Below are 14,406 nucleotides of genomic sequence, written 5' to 3'. Positions count from 1 at the left end.
GCCGACACATTCTTCCCTTGCATGCCTCATGTCCTCCCCTACCAGCTAAATCAATCTTCACATAATATCAGCTGATCCTCTGCACCCCCTTCCAAAGCTAATTATAGGCTGCTTCCAGCATTGTGGCACCAAAGTCTAAATATGAAAGTATCTCTGAAAGTATATCAAACAAACATCAAACCACACAAACCCATATTCTAAAAAAAGGGGAAAGGAAGCCATGTTAAATATGAAAATGTAACCTTAGAAAACCACCCAACATATTTTAGTTTTGAGAAAGTAACGTTTCTCAGTTTTAAGGCGATAAGTGACATTGATTGCACGAGCATGCACACATGCAATACATGGGTGACAATTGAAATATACGAGCAATATTCATTGACCAAAGGTTATTTGCTTTTCATGCATTTTTTTTCTTTTCAAAGTGGGTATATGCAGACGTTACATAGGTCACTTAGGATCACATTGTTTTGAAACACATGAAAATAAGTAAAAACACATGATTGTGATGTCAAGACATCTCCAATCGTATTGGAAAACAAAATCTAAGGAATTGAGACAAACAACCTTTGGCTGGACCACAGGAAAGGTACAAGAATTCTAGAATTTGAGTTTAGGGTTTCCAAACTTCTAGTAGTGCCTAGCATATTCAAGTTCATCAAATTTCTTATGATGCACATATATAAGTGCGTCGTCGCTCACACAAATTACGCTGATGGCAGCTGTTAGAGGCGGGCTCTGAGATTGCAAAAGAGTTTGATGGCGGCTGCCAAACATACTAGTGCCAAGCTCCGAAGGTTTATTGAATGTGTCATCTCACACATGGATCCAGTTCTTGTTTCCTGACTCCATGAATTAATGAATATAATTTCAGGTTTAGATTTCTGAAACATCTGTAAACAAATTAGTAAATAGGTGGAAGAGCAAGAATACAACAAATTGCAGAAAAACAATGGGTGGGCCTATAAATACCATCGCCTACAAAAGTTTCGCTTCATCCACAAACGCATGAAGCCATGAACACATCCATACCCAGCTTAAAAGGGATAAACCAGAAATAGGGTTGCAATGGTTATAAAGTCACCAAATCCAGATTCGGTTTGAAGTCCAAGATCCATATATGAAAAAAAATCTAAAGCTTCAAATAAGCTAGAACAATATGTGACGATGTGACCTATGGGCCGTTCGATTCAACCAAAACATCTGCTAAAAATCAAAAGATTTAAATATTAACTTTGTAAGCAAAGCAGATAAAGGGGCTCGTCGCAGCCAAAATCTATAAAAATATGATGCAGTTTTGCATCAGGCCCTCTGCTTCAAATAAACATAAAATTTCATGCTTAATGTGACAGAAAACAATATGGGAAGAAGAGAAAAGGCATGCTACTTATGATTCATTTCATAACAAAAATGATAAGGTGATGGAGATGGCTAAGACAGACTGAATGACGAGTTCATTTCAAACAGACAGAAAAAACTGCAGGTTCTGCAAATCATGTTTACAAACAATGTACTCCTAAGAATCCAATTTTTTAAAATGCCTCTGCAAATATTCTCTCAAGGAACCAGTACCTTGTGAGCCCACACATCTACTCACCAGCCTATTTAGCTGCTAAACCAGAAAAAAATGTATTGACTAGTACCTCGTTATGTTCTGTTAAACTTAAAACATCTGGCAAATCTCCAGACCCACATTTGTGGTACATCAGTACTCCCTCTATAAATATAAGATCTTATAGATCACTAGTAGTGATCTATAAGATCTTTTTAGATCACTACTAATAGATCTTTTTAGATCACTACTAGTGATCATTTCTTAAATGCAAAGTTCCTACCCACTGCCCTATTAAGCTGCTAATCAAAATTTACAACATAATTGACAATAAGTAGTTTCCTGCAGCGAGTTGCCCCTTTTGTGCGTGCAAAAAGGAAAAAGATCATGATATACTTATGATCGACATACCTCCTAATTGATTAGTTGCATTAGGAACTTCATGGCTGTCAGCTACCTCTGCTTCCTATCCCTCTTTCTCACTCCTCTACTTCCAAATGTCGTCCGCATTGGGGCCTTTGGAGGAGAAGAGCCAGAGCTCTGCATCCAATTCATGCCTGCGGCCATTCGATGGAAAAGCGGATTTCCTGAGCCACATACCAAATAGATTTTCATCTTCCGATCCACGGCTTAGCTTGTGGCATTCCACCTGCATTGTAGATCAAGGTTTTCAGATTTCCATTTCATATTAAGCTACCAAACAACTACATCAATTCTATATCTTGAAACTCTCATGCTTACCACTCGCCGACCCAGCGTTCTCGTTCTAGTCACCAGAGAAGTCTGATTTCCCTCATTATCTTTCTTGCTTGCAGAGTTTTGGTCCTGCTAGCTAATTTACCTCCCTTAGAGATGACACTGTGCTAACAACATTGTTGGTACACAACAGCTCTTTAGTAACATGACACATTCCTGAAAATTATATGACCCGAGGTCTATTTATGCAGTAGGAAATTATATCCTTTCCCCTCTCCATTTACTGTCTCCTAAATATCACTAACATGACACATTTACATAGAAAAAAGATATATCTTTGTCCCCTTCACCCAATGACTGTCTCCTAATTTCTATTCAAACATTTCATGTTTTCATGAATACAAAAGATCATCCATGCCTATGACTCCCACACAAATTTTTAACCCTAATCCAGACGAAGAATGCAGCCCTTCAGCACACTCAACAAAATGAATTCAGTGCCTCATCACTTTTTGAAATGAATATCAACCCTGAATGTTGATTAGCACGCAGGTAATTTCCTATGACATTCAGGGTTTCCAGTGCCTGCAACTATGTAAATTACTGAACCAACAATACAATACCAGAACATTACAAATGAAAGTGTTCACACACTACTTATACCCCACATGCCATCTACTCTTCTAATCACAAGAATTCGCATATCCATGGAATCAGTGTTTGCAGAACTTCAGAACAAAATTATGGATGTGTTATTTTCTCTCCGAACATACCAGCAGGTCCATCCTGGAGCTCTAGGATCCTTCTTGCCTATGGACTATGTGAAAGCTTCTGGCGACCCCCCCTTCTCAGATGCCTTTGGTCGACCGCCACATGAATCCTCCCATCGAATCTCCGCAGGGGGCTGATTCTGATCCATTCCCGCCCTAATCTAATGGAGGGGGTACATCGGGACATCACTACCGTTAACCTCATCCAACGTCGTTAATCTGCGAAGCAAGCGGGCAAAGTTTCAGATCCACGCCATGGAATCTAGAACGAACACAAATGCTATAGGAGATTAACTGTTTGCTTACCTTTTAATTGCCTGCATCAAAAACTCCATTTCCACCGGCAGATCTTCGCTAAGTTAAATTGCCTCTCCCAAAGCTCGGCCCTCTCTCTACTAAAAAAACGCAACAACGTGAGGTAGAAGAAGACGACGGCAATTACCTGACCCACGGATCAGGAAGAGGCCCGACGTCCTGGGCCACGACTCGACTAGTTTGCCGTAGAAGACCGCTTCTCCTCTGTCTACATCCAGTCCCACAGCCCAGCCGTATTTCTTCATTTGCTTCATTACGGACGCTCGTCTATGTGGCTCATACATTAAATGCATTGCATCCAGAGACGCGAAATAGCAGCCCAGATAACGAGCACATGTGTGCTCATGACCATAAGCACCACGTCCCTCTCAAAGCTACTGAGTGGGTCCTCGACAGTGCATGTACAAATCACATGACTGATGACAAGAACTTACTGATGGATTCTTCTCTATCTTCATCACATCTGAAGCATATTACCTACGCTGACAAAGGAAAAAAAGCAAGATATTGGGTCTAGGTAGGGTTGCAATCTCAAAGCATTGACACATGGATAAAGTCATGCTTGTCGAGTCCCTCGGATTCACCCTCATGTCTATCGCAATGCTTTGTGATCTTGATATGGTTGTCGTCTTTGGCAAATATCACCTGGGTGCATATCATTATGTACAAAACTGAAGTGCAGGAAGTCTTCAAACAATTTTCCTCAAGGGCCTTGACAAATTTCGGTGTGAAGATCAAGCCCATCAGGAGTGACAATGGGACCGAGTTGAAGAAGACTGGTCTTGATGACTATCTTGATGAACTTGGTATTACTCATGAGTTATCTGCCCCATACACTCCTCAACAGAATGGCGTCATGGAGCGCAAGAACATGACTCTTGTTGAGATGGCTCGCATAATGCTTGATGAATACAAGAGGCCTCATCACTTCTGGCCTGAGGCTATTGATACTATGTGCCACATTATCAACAGGGTATATCTTCACAAATTCTTCAAGAAAACTTCATATGAGATCCTCACTAATAATAAACCCAATGTTAGTTTTTTCAATGTCTTCAGTGCTAAATGATGGATTAACGATCCTCATCACAATTCTAAATTTGCACCAGAAGCACATGAGGGTTTTGTGCTTGGTTACGGAAAGGACTCGCACACGTACAAAGTCTTCAACACATGTCACCACAAGGTTGTTGAAACTATAGATGTGCGGTTCGACGAGACTAACGGCTCACAAAGAGAGCATCCTACATCCTGTGTTAGATGAAATGTCTCCCGAGGAATCCATCAGGTTCAAGGCTACTGACGATGTCATACCCACTGAAGAACCTGCTGAAGAAGTTATTCCAGACCGTGAAGACAATCATGCTGGGGCATCTGAGGAAAATGGTGCTGAAGAAAATGCTCAGCCCAATCGAAGTCGTCAACCTGCTCATCCTCGCGTGGCAAATGAAGTGCATATTGACAAAATCCTTGATGACATCAATGCACCAGGTCCTCTCACACGCTCAAAAGCTTCACATTTGTCTAACTTTTGTGGGCACTTCTCTTTTCTCTCTATCACAGAGCCCACCAAAGTTGATGACACACTTCTGGAGCCTGGGTGGGTTCAAGCTATGTAAGAGGAATTGCATCAATTCGAGCTCAACAATGTGTGGGAGCTTATTAAGAGACCAGATACTCGCAAGCACAATATCATTGGTACCAAGTGGATTTACCACAACAAGCAAGACAAAAATGGCCAAGTGGTGAGGAATAAGGCTCGTCTTGTATCTCAGGGCTACACACAGATTGAAGGAATTGACTTTGATGAAACTTTTGTACCTATTGCTAGCCTTGAAGCTATTCGCATATTGCTTGCTTATGCTAACCATCATAATATCATCTTATATCAACTGGATGTGAAAAGTGCATTCCTCAATGGTAAGCTTGAGGAAGAAGTATATGTTGCTCAACCCCTAGGTTTTGAAGATCCTAAGCATCCTGACAAAGTATTTAGAATCAACAAGGCCCTTTATGGCCTCAAGCAGGCCCCTCAGGTGTGGTATGATACGCTGAAGGAATTCCTCATGAAGAAAGGCTTCAAACCCGGGTCACTTGACCCAACTGTTTTCACCAAAACTTATGATGATGAATTATTCATGTGCCAAATTTGTGTGGATTATATTATCTTTGGCTGTACTGACAAACGTTACAGTGATGAATTTGCATATATGATGAGTGAAGAATATCAAATGTCTATGATGGGAGAACTGAAATTCTTCTTAGGTCTTCAAATTCGTCAACAACGCAATGGCATCTTCATTTCTCAAGACAAATACCTCAAGGATGAACTGAGAAAATTCGGCATGCAAGATTGCAAAGGCGTCAAAATCCCTATGCCCATAAATGGCCATCTATGCACCGATGAAAATGGTAAAGACTTCAATCAAAAGGTATACCGCTCCATGATTGGCTCTTCATTGTATCTATGTGCATCTAGGCCAGATATTATGCTTAGTGTTTGCATATGTGCCCGATTTCAAGCTGCACCAAAGGGATCACACCACATGGTTGTGAAACAAATTCTTCGATATCTAGCTCACACTCCAACACTAGGATTATGGGTATCCCAAGGGCTCGGCTTTTGATCTCATTGGATATTCTGACTCTGACTATGCTGGTGATCGGGTGGATCACAAGTCAACATCAGGCACATGCCATTTCCTCGGACGATCCTTAGTATGTTGGTCCTCAAAGAAGCAGAACTGCGTATCACTCTTTATTGCTGAAGCTGAGTACATTTCTGTTGGTTCTTGCTGTGCTCAATTGCTATGGATAAAGCAAACCCTAAAGGACTATGGCATCAATGTGAAGAACGTGCCTCTCTACTGCGACAACAAGAGTGATCAAGATTGCTCACAATCCAGTTCAGCACTAGAAGACAAAGCACATCCAGATTCATCAGCTTCTTCTTCGAGATCCTGTGTTGAAGGGCGGCATCTCCATCGACCACGTGAAGGATGAAGAACAACTGGCCGATATCTTCACAAAGCCCTTGGATGAAAAGAGATTTTCCAAGTTGCGGTGTGAGCTAAATATATTAGAATCTTCAAATGTTCTTTCAAATGACAAACATCCTAACACTTATGCTAAATTGATGACTTAGATGTGCAACACACAAAGTAACGTTTTTCTTCAATCAATGAAGACTAACCCTCTAAGTGTGAAGAATTTGATTCTCAGAGCCCTACAACAATTGTACGCGGTGTCTGAAATCATCATTTTTATACGGTGGGTCACGCCACCAACCAAAGTTGAAAATCTTCAAATTTGAGTTTTTTGTCATTTTGCAAATTCTTCAAAATTTTCAAATTCCTCAAGTTTGCAATTTCTTCAAATCTTTCATCTGGTGTTCTTCATTGACTATATATTTGAGTTTTCAATGTCCTCAATAGCATTCACTTATTGCTAATTCTTCAAATTGATTTTTCCTCTAAGTGAATATGATTAGACCTGTTCCCCCTCTATGCTAAACTCAACCCAGTCTGTTCACAAATTCTTCATGTGCGTTCTATTTGAAACCTGTTCAAAGTCTTCACTGTGTCCTTGATAGCTGAAGAATTTGCGAACGAAACATTAGAATTTCATATCAAATTTTGGTTGCTACCGCTCAAACCGTTCCGCTTCCCACGATGGATTAAACTAGTCACCCACGATCACCCACGATCTCCACCTCTCAGTACGTGGGTGACACATGTCGTTAGGATAGCAAGGGTCAGGGGCATGTTTGTCCAAAATCTTCGGGTGAGCAGTTTTTCACTGCGGCTATAAATACCCCTTATCCTCCTCCGACCTCATTTACTCCGCTCGGCTGCTACTCTCCTCGCTCGAGCTCGAACCTAGTGCCGCCGCTACACTCCATCGTCGCCGTTGAGGAAAAGCTTCACTGCCTTGACCTCATCACTGTTGTACTCACGTCGGCCACGGAAATCTTCACTCCGCCGTTGTCGTAGCTATCTCCCGCCGCCGACTTAGGGTGTGGGAGATCTGGATAGACGAATTTCTCCATCTCAACTCCCAGTTGGTCGTGTTCTTCATCAAGGGTAATTAAAATCTTATTTTACTGCCCTACTTTCATTCTCATGATTTTCACAAAATCCTTAAAATGTGTTTATTCTTCAACTTTTCACTCCTTAAACACCACAATGCTTCCTTTCCTTGATTTGTTTCTCTAAGCTATGATTTTCCTCAAGATTCCTCACTTGTGTGGATTTTCTAATCTGTACTTCTTTGGAACCTGAGTCAAGAACGCTTGGTGAAATTCCTCAAGACATATATGGTCAAATTCCTCAACTTGGTACTTTTTGAAAAAAATCTGAGAATGCATATGACCTCTCGAAATTCTTCGCACCTATACTCTCTTCATAGGTACAAAATGTCTGCTGATGAATCACTAGGTTCTCATCAACTTAACTCATTTGCAGCGTTCGTTGAAGAAAAATTGCATACTTCCTCAGAAACATCAAAAGTTCAAAGTCCTCAAGTGAAGAAAATGGCAGATGGGAAGAGACCTCAGAAAGGAGGAAAGAGGCCAGAGACAAACACTGCATTTGAGATCCCCGAGGATATCTATGATGAGTACTGCACACCTGATGAAGATACTCGTGGGAAAGAAAACAAGAATCTGCGCAAGGTGCAAATTCAGAGGATTGAAAGGAGATGGTCAAAGGAATGAAAGGAATACCGCTATGTTAGTCCCAAGTACATGAAGAAATTCTCTATAAATCATCCATGCCCAAGACCACCTCTTGCTGCTAGCCAACGAGATGATCCCACCAGCATCAAGCGTGGTGAGAAATTTCCAAAAGAATGGGCCAAGCGCCAGGCAAAGCTTCAAAAGATGGTTGCTTAGGCTGTGAGTAAATTCAATGAGGACTCTCAAGCTACTGCTGCTAAGGCCTCTACCAGTAGAACAACACCAAAGAAGGCAATGCAGAAGAAATCAGCTTTGAAGTCAAAGTCTTCAAGCTCCATGCCCTCACGGCCAAGTTCCTGAACAGCAAAGCCCTCAGGGCAAATTCCTCAAGCAACTTCCTCAAGGGCAGCACCAACTCCCTCTATTGCTGCAAATCCTCAGCTGCTGCCACAAAGTCCTCAACACTTGTGCATCTTTCCTATTGCCTCAAGGGCATCTACATCTTCCTCAAATCAACCATAGTCCTCAAGTGCTCCAACCTTGCTGGAGGTCAAGTCCACTGCTGGACAAGGAAAGAGGCCAAGTCCTCATAAGAAGCAAGTGGCCTTTCATGTTCCATCTGATGATGATGAAGCTGATGATGAAGAACTTGCTGAAATCATCAGAGACAGACAGCAAAGGGCTGCGAGAGCCAAAGGCAGCTAGGTGCCTCTTGCACTGGATCCGAAGAAGATCCTTGACTTCATTGATCTATGTCACAAGGATCCTAACACTCCACTCCCTGACCTGAATATGACTCCTGGTCAAAGTCACACGCTGACCGCCTTCATAGGCAAAGAAAAATGGAAAATCTAAGAAGGCCACGCGAGTCAAGAAGGACCAGTACAAGAAAGAGAGATTTTTGAGGAACAACGTTCTTACTCTGGCTCCTGAAGAACTCATCTCAGTTCAGAAGGAAATCAAAGTCCTCAGCGATGAATTTGACAGATATCATGCAGATTGGCTCGATGCCAAGGTCAGATTTTTTAAACTCTCCAAGAACCTCAAGTTAAATGTTGCAGCTCCATCACAACAGGAAATTCCTTAGGCTGAAGCATCTGCTCAATCTACTGAAGAAACCATAAGCATAGCTGATGAAAATCAGACTGCTGAAGAAGCTACCAGGGCAGCTGAAGAAATTCCTGCTCCTGAAGACAATGCGAGGGCAACCTCCAATGTTGCGCCTAAAGAACAACCCAGGCCAGCTGAAGAATTTGACGCACCTGAAGAAACTGAGAATGACAGGGCGACTGCATCAGTTGTGCCTGAAGAAAATGCTCCAACTTCATCTGCTCCTGCAACATCTTCAAAGATGAAGAAAACCACACTTCCTTCTGCATCAGAAGTGAAGAAAACAAAGACTATAGAGAAGGAAGCCGCAAAGAAAAGGAAAGCATCAACCTATGCAGAGTCCTCAACTCCCAAGAAAGTGAGGACTTTGACGAGCTCTTTCACATAACCAATTGATGTTGTTCCAATATCAATTGTGCCATCAAATGAGCTAGTACCGTTTGATGCAGAATATGTCATTCCTGATGATGACACGAAAGAATAAAATCCTTCAGCTGCTTCCTTAGAGCAGTTGGATGAAGAAATTGAAGTGGAAGATGTTATTTCCACACCACTGGTGTCATCGCCTATGCCTCAGTTCATTGCTGAATAGGCGGGCATTGAAGAAATTGAAGAAGATGTGGACATTGGCTCTACAACCCCAGTGTTGAATGATGATTATTGGGAAAATCTTCACCCCAATTCCCCAATCGCCACACCTCTCCATCAAATTCCTCAGTCCCCTGTGCATACTGAAGAAATATTAACAAGGTCTGAAGGAGGTCAAACTGAAGAAATTCCAGCTGCAACAACTGAAGATTTGGAGAACCAGAGTGCTGATGAAACTGCTACTTCAATTCCTCAGTCTGCAGTGCTAGAAGTTTTGCCTCAAGAGGTTGTGAGGCCTACTACTACAAATCTTCAGCCCAAGCCTCAAAATCCTCATTCTGGCACAAAGAGGCAAAAATTCAAGAATGTCGATTTCTTCGCTGAGCATCATTTCTTCACGGATGAAAATCCCTATGACTTAGCAAGATTAAGGCACAAGAGGTTTTGGACTGCAAGCCAGATGAACTTTTATGTATATGTACTGTTTGACAAGGACAAGTTCTTCGAGCATCGTCAAATTCCTCATGTGGATATGGAGTCCATTCCCTGCTTTCAACCATTTCTGAATGTGCTTCACGAAGCTGGACTCCTCAATTTCTGTGCTGATATATGTGACTGGAATGAAGAGCTAATTCTTCAGTTCTATGCAACTCTGCACCTCACTGGAAATGTCACTGATATCAATTCATGGGTTCTGGACTAGATGACTGAAAACACTCACTATAAGGCTCCGGCCTCTGAATTACTTCATGCCATCCTAGTCAGTCCTCCAGTAGAAGGCGCAAGGCTTATCTATGAAGAACCTGAACTTCAAAATTATCTCATGCAAGTGTTGATGAAGCCTTAGCGGCCAGGAAAAGCTCCAGTACCACTTTACTCATTAAAGATTTGTTGTATGTGCCAACGACCATCTATCGCATATTGACCAAAACCCCCAGTCTGATCAAAGGCCACAATTCTGAAGAAGAAGAAGAAGAAGAAGTTCTTGGCATCATGAAAAATCGGATGTTCAACATCATTCACGGAATTCCCACTAACTATCATGATTCCTTCATGAGGACTTTGGCCAATGTTGCGCTATCGCCGTTTGAATTGAAGCCCTATGCTCCTTGGATAATGAAATCCATCAGAACCAGGTCTTCAATTCCATACAAGGCCGCCTTTCAGAATCACCTCAGCTTCCTGCCTCCTATTGAAGTCCTCAAAAGGACCATTTCCTCAGTTGATGAAAAAGGCAAAGCTGCTGCTATTGGTGAACGCACTCGTCCATTGGATGGTCAGTTTTGTAAAGCTGCATCTTACTCCACCAATGATGACTCTACAACCCAGGACTCTGCTGCTAAAATCCACTGAGCAAAATCCTCAAGCCACTGCCCCACGAGTGATGATTGATCGTGAGCTTCTTCTAAGTCTTCACCAGAAGGTCGATCACAATCACAAGTGGGTCAAGTGTCAATTTGGCTCAATTCTTCAGAACGTGACTGTCCACAAAACACTGTGAAGAAGAATCATTATTATGCGCATGAAATCTTCGATCACACTTGGGCCATACTTTCTCATCTTTACAGTGACGAAGACCTCAAGCAGATGGACTTTCAGCAAAACTTTGAATGGTCTCATCCTCCATCGAAGAAATTCAAGAAAGTCAAAGTTCCTCAGTTGGTCACAAGTTCATATTCTTCATCTGTGAGATGGATGAAGTTGAGGATCTCGACAACACTGCGGCAGGCCCTACTTCAACAAACAACCCCGACAACGCTGGCGCTCCTCCATCGACCTCATGATGAAATTCTTCCCAGAGGCCAAGGAGAAGGACCATAAGTCCACACGAAGGAAGAAGGAACCCAACAGGAGCTGGAATAGAAGTCCTAGGCGACCTCGTGCGCACGGGCCCCCGAGACCCCGTGCCCACGGGCTACATAGGAAGCTAGCGCTGGAGCACCCCATGCGCACGGGCTTGTACCGTGCCCACGGGACGCCGCGCACGGGCCCAACTTACCCCATGCTCACGGGCCCTATAGGATGGACGACCGAGGCTGCTGTTTTGGGCCTCCTGTAAGTGCATCTAGCACCCCTTAGTGATTTTGGTGTATTGAAGACTTATAGGTTAAGGGACTAATGCGTTTGTGAGTGTAAACATGTCTATAAGTCTATGAGGAGTTTGATATTTACAGAGAAAGTCGACCCCTAAAAATGAATGTCTTCATCTGAAGACTTTGGCTTTCTGAAGACTTTCAAAGTGAAGAAATTGGTGAGATCCTAAAGACTTGATATTCATGCGAGGAATATGAAGCGTGAAGACTTTTGTTTTCGTAGTTCCATTTTCTCTTTCTTGAGTCATAGGAAACATCGTACTATTAAAGGGGTCGAGGTAAAACTAAGCAAAAGTTTCCAAGTGATGCTCATCTCAAAATCCTACACCTACCCAATCCTTTCGAGTGAAGCCATTGGAAATCTCATACAATTCAGTCAATATCTTCAGTGACAGAGACGAAGATCTTCTGTTCTCTGAGGAATTTTTTCTGACTGAGGAGTTAGGAATTCGCCAGAGCGGATTGCCTACAAGTGAGGAACATGATAGCCCTGAGGAATTTGACAACCAAATTTTCGACCGTTGCTGTGCTATGCGTGAGCTGTCCCACAATATCTACCCACCTAACGGTCATATCATTGAAGGGCATTTATGTCTTATCATGTCGGGCTGCTCCCTAGGTTATAAATACCCGTCCCCTACAACCACTAGATGGTTGGCTGCTCCGCGAGAAACAGATACTTTTCATTCAGAGCATCCCATCCTACGAGGACTTTGAGCGAAAATCATCAAGTGAGGAAAAACCCAAAACCCCAAACCGAACACCTATAAACCCAAAGTGATTGAGCATCACTGAAGAGATTGTTCCTGTGTGGAACCGGCACTTGTTACCTGTGAGGATTGTGCATCCTCCAGTCAGTTCGGCGTCATGGTCTAGAGCATTCAAGAGGAAATTGTGGATCGCCGAGTGACCGAGTCTAGGAAGGTTTGGAAGTCACCTGAAGACTTACCATGAGTGATTGGGCGAGGTCTGTGTGACCTTAGCTCAAGGAGAATACGGTGAGGACTGTGTGTCCTCAGGTTTAAATACCTAGCCGCTCCAACCAGACGTATGACTGTCAGAGTAGATGGAACTAGTCTACCAAATCATTGTCTTCACCGAGCTAACTGGTTCTATTTCCTCAACCCTTTCATTTCCTCATTACTGTGTTGTTGTACTTGATCGTTACTGTTTGAAGACTTTGATTGAAGACTTCCTCAATTTCCGCAATTCAATTTCTTCAGTCAGTTTGTCTTCAGCCTGCTTATCCTGTGTTTATGCTTCTTGTACTCTGTGCTTGTTTTCATTTCATCATGATGACTGTGCTACTACTCTGTTATGCTTGCATCTGAGTACTTATTCCGCTGCTAAGTACTTCGTTGCTTAGGAATTTCCTTACCCTGAAATTCCTCAGTGACGAATTTGTAAAAATCACCTATTCACCCCCCTCCAGTCGATATAACGCACTTTCAATTGGTATCAGAGCAAGGTACTCCCTTGTTCTATGTGATTTTGGTTTAACTACCTGGAGTTTTAGTTATGTCGACTGCATGTATGATCAAGCCCTCCGCTGGGTGTCCTACCTTCGATGGGACGAACTACCCCTACTGGAAGATCAAGATACGAATGCATCTTGAGGCAATTGACAACGATCTCTAGTACGTAGTGGAAAATGGCATTCCATCTGTCACTCCTACCATCAACGCTGCTGATGTGAAGAGATTCAAGCAACTCGACTCTCGAGCAAAGAACATCATATGTGGCCATTTGAGTAAAGGGCAGTATGGCAGAGTGAGTGCTTTGGAGACAGCGAAGCTTGTCTAGGATAGGCTGTCCAAGGCCAACGAAGGAGTCTCAACACAGCGTGACTCTCGGGTTGACGTTCTTCACAATCTCTTCAACCGCTTCAAAAGACTCGACAATGAAAATGTTCAGCAAACCATCGGTTGCCTCACTGACATTTCAAACGAGCTTCAAGCACTTGGTGCCACTGACATCACTGACCATGAGGCGGTGAAGAAATTGCTGAGATTGCTTGATTCCTCATTTGACACTTTAGCACTGATGATACAAGAACGGGGAGACTACAAGTCACTTGATCCCACTGATATCCTCGAGAGGCTAAACACTCATGAGTTCCAACTTGCTGAGAAGAGAGACCTCTATGGACCGAGCTATGGCAGATCACGTGCACTAAAAGCCTTGGTGAGGATTCTGAATCTGAAGGTGAGGATTCTGGTAGCAGCCTTGGTGATCCTAATGAACTGAGCCAGGAGCTAGCAATGCTCGTGAGGAAATTCTAGAAGTACTCAAGACGTGGACGCTTTGGTAAATCCTCAAGAAGTGATGGCATGAGAACGAATTCCTCATCCCGTGACTACAAGAAGAGAACTTGCCACAAATGCAAGAAGCCTGGTCACTACATTCAAGATTGTCCTCAATGGGAGAAGGAATCAAAGAAGAAGAAGTGCAAGGATTACAGTTCTGATGACTTGAAGAAGAAGAAGACATATTCAAAGTCCTCATCATAAAAACCCTAGAAATATTCATCTCACAAGAAGAGCAACTCCAAGAAGGCTCGGGCATTCATTGGCAAGGAAATGGACTCTGAAGCTGAATGTGAGGAAA

General features: G+C 42.8%; 1 long non-coding RNA gene across 5 annotated transcripts; it reads right to left on the bottom strand.

Annotated features, from left to right (window-relative positions):
• Positions 1-374: 374 nt before the first annotated feature.
• On the bottom strand, positions 375-3,628 carry LOC125551129. 5 transcript variants are annotated; one of them, XR_007302209.1, is made up of 4 exons: positions 3,325-3,628; positions 2,294-3,237; positions 1,964-2,201; positions 375-1,203 (listed from the first exon to the last, which is right to left on the bottom strand). It is a non-coding gene; the product is annotated as an uncharacterized LOC125551129 (long non-coding RNA). The 5 variants fall into 5 exon arrangements; XR_007302210.1 differs by having other exon boundaries at positions 375-893; XR_007302213.1 differs by having other exon boundaries at positions 375-846.
• Between the last annotated feature and the right edge of the window lie 10,778 nt (positions 3,629-14,406).

Source organism: Triticum urartu, chromosome 1, assembly GCF_003073215.2.
Source record: "Triticum urartu cultivar G1812 chromosome 1, Tu2.1, whole genome shotgun sequence".
Lineage (NCBI taxonomy): Eukaryota > Viridiplantae > Streptophyta > Magnoliopsida > Poales > Poaceae > Triticum > Triticum urartu.
This window is presented reverse-complemented; position numbering and strand designations above follow the sequence as displayed.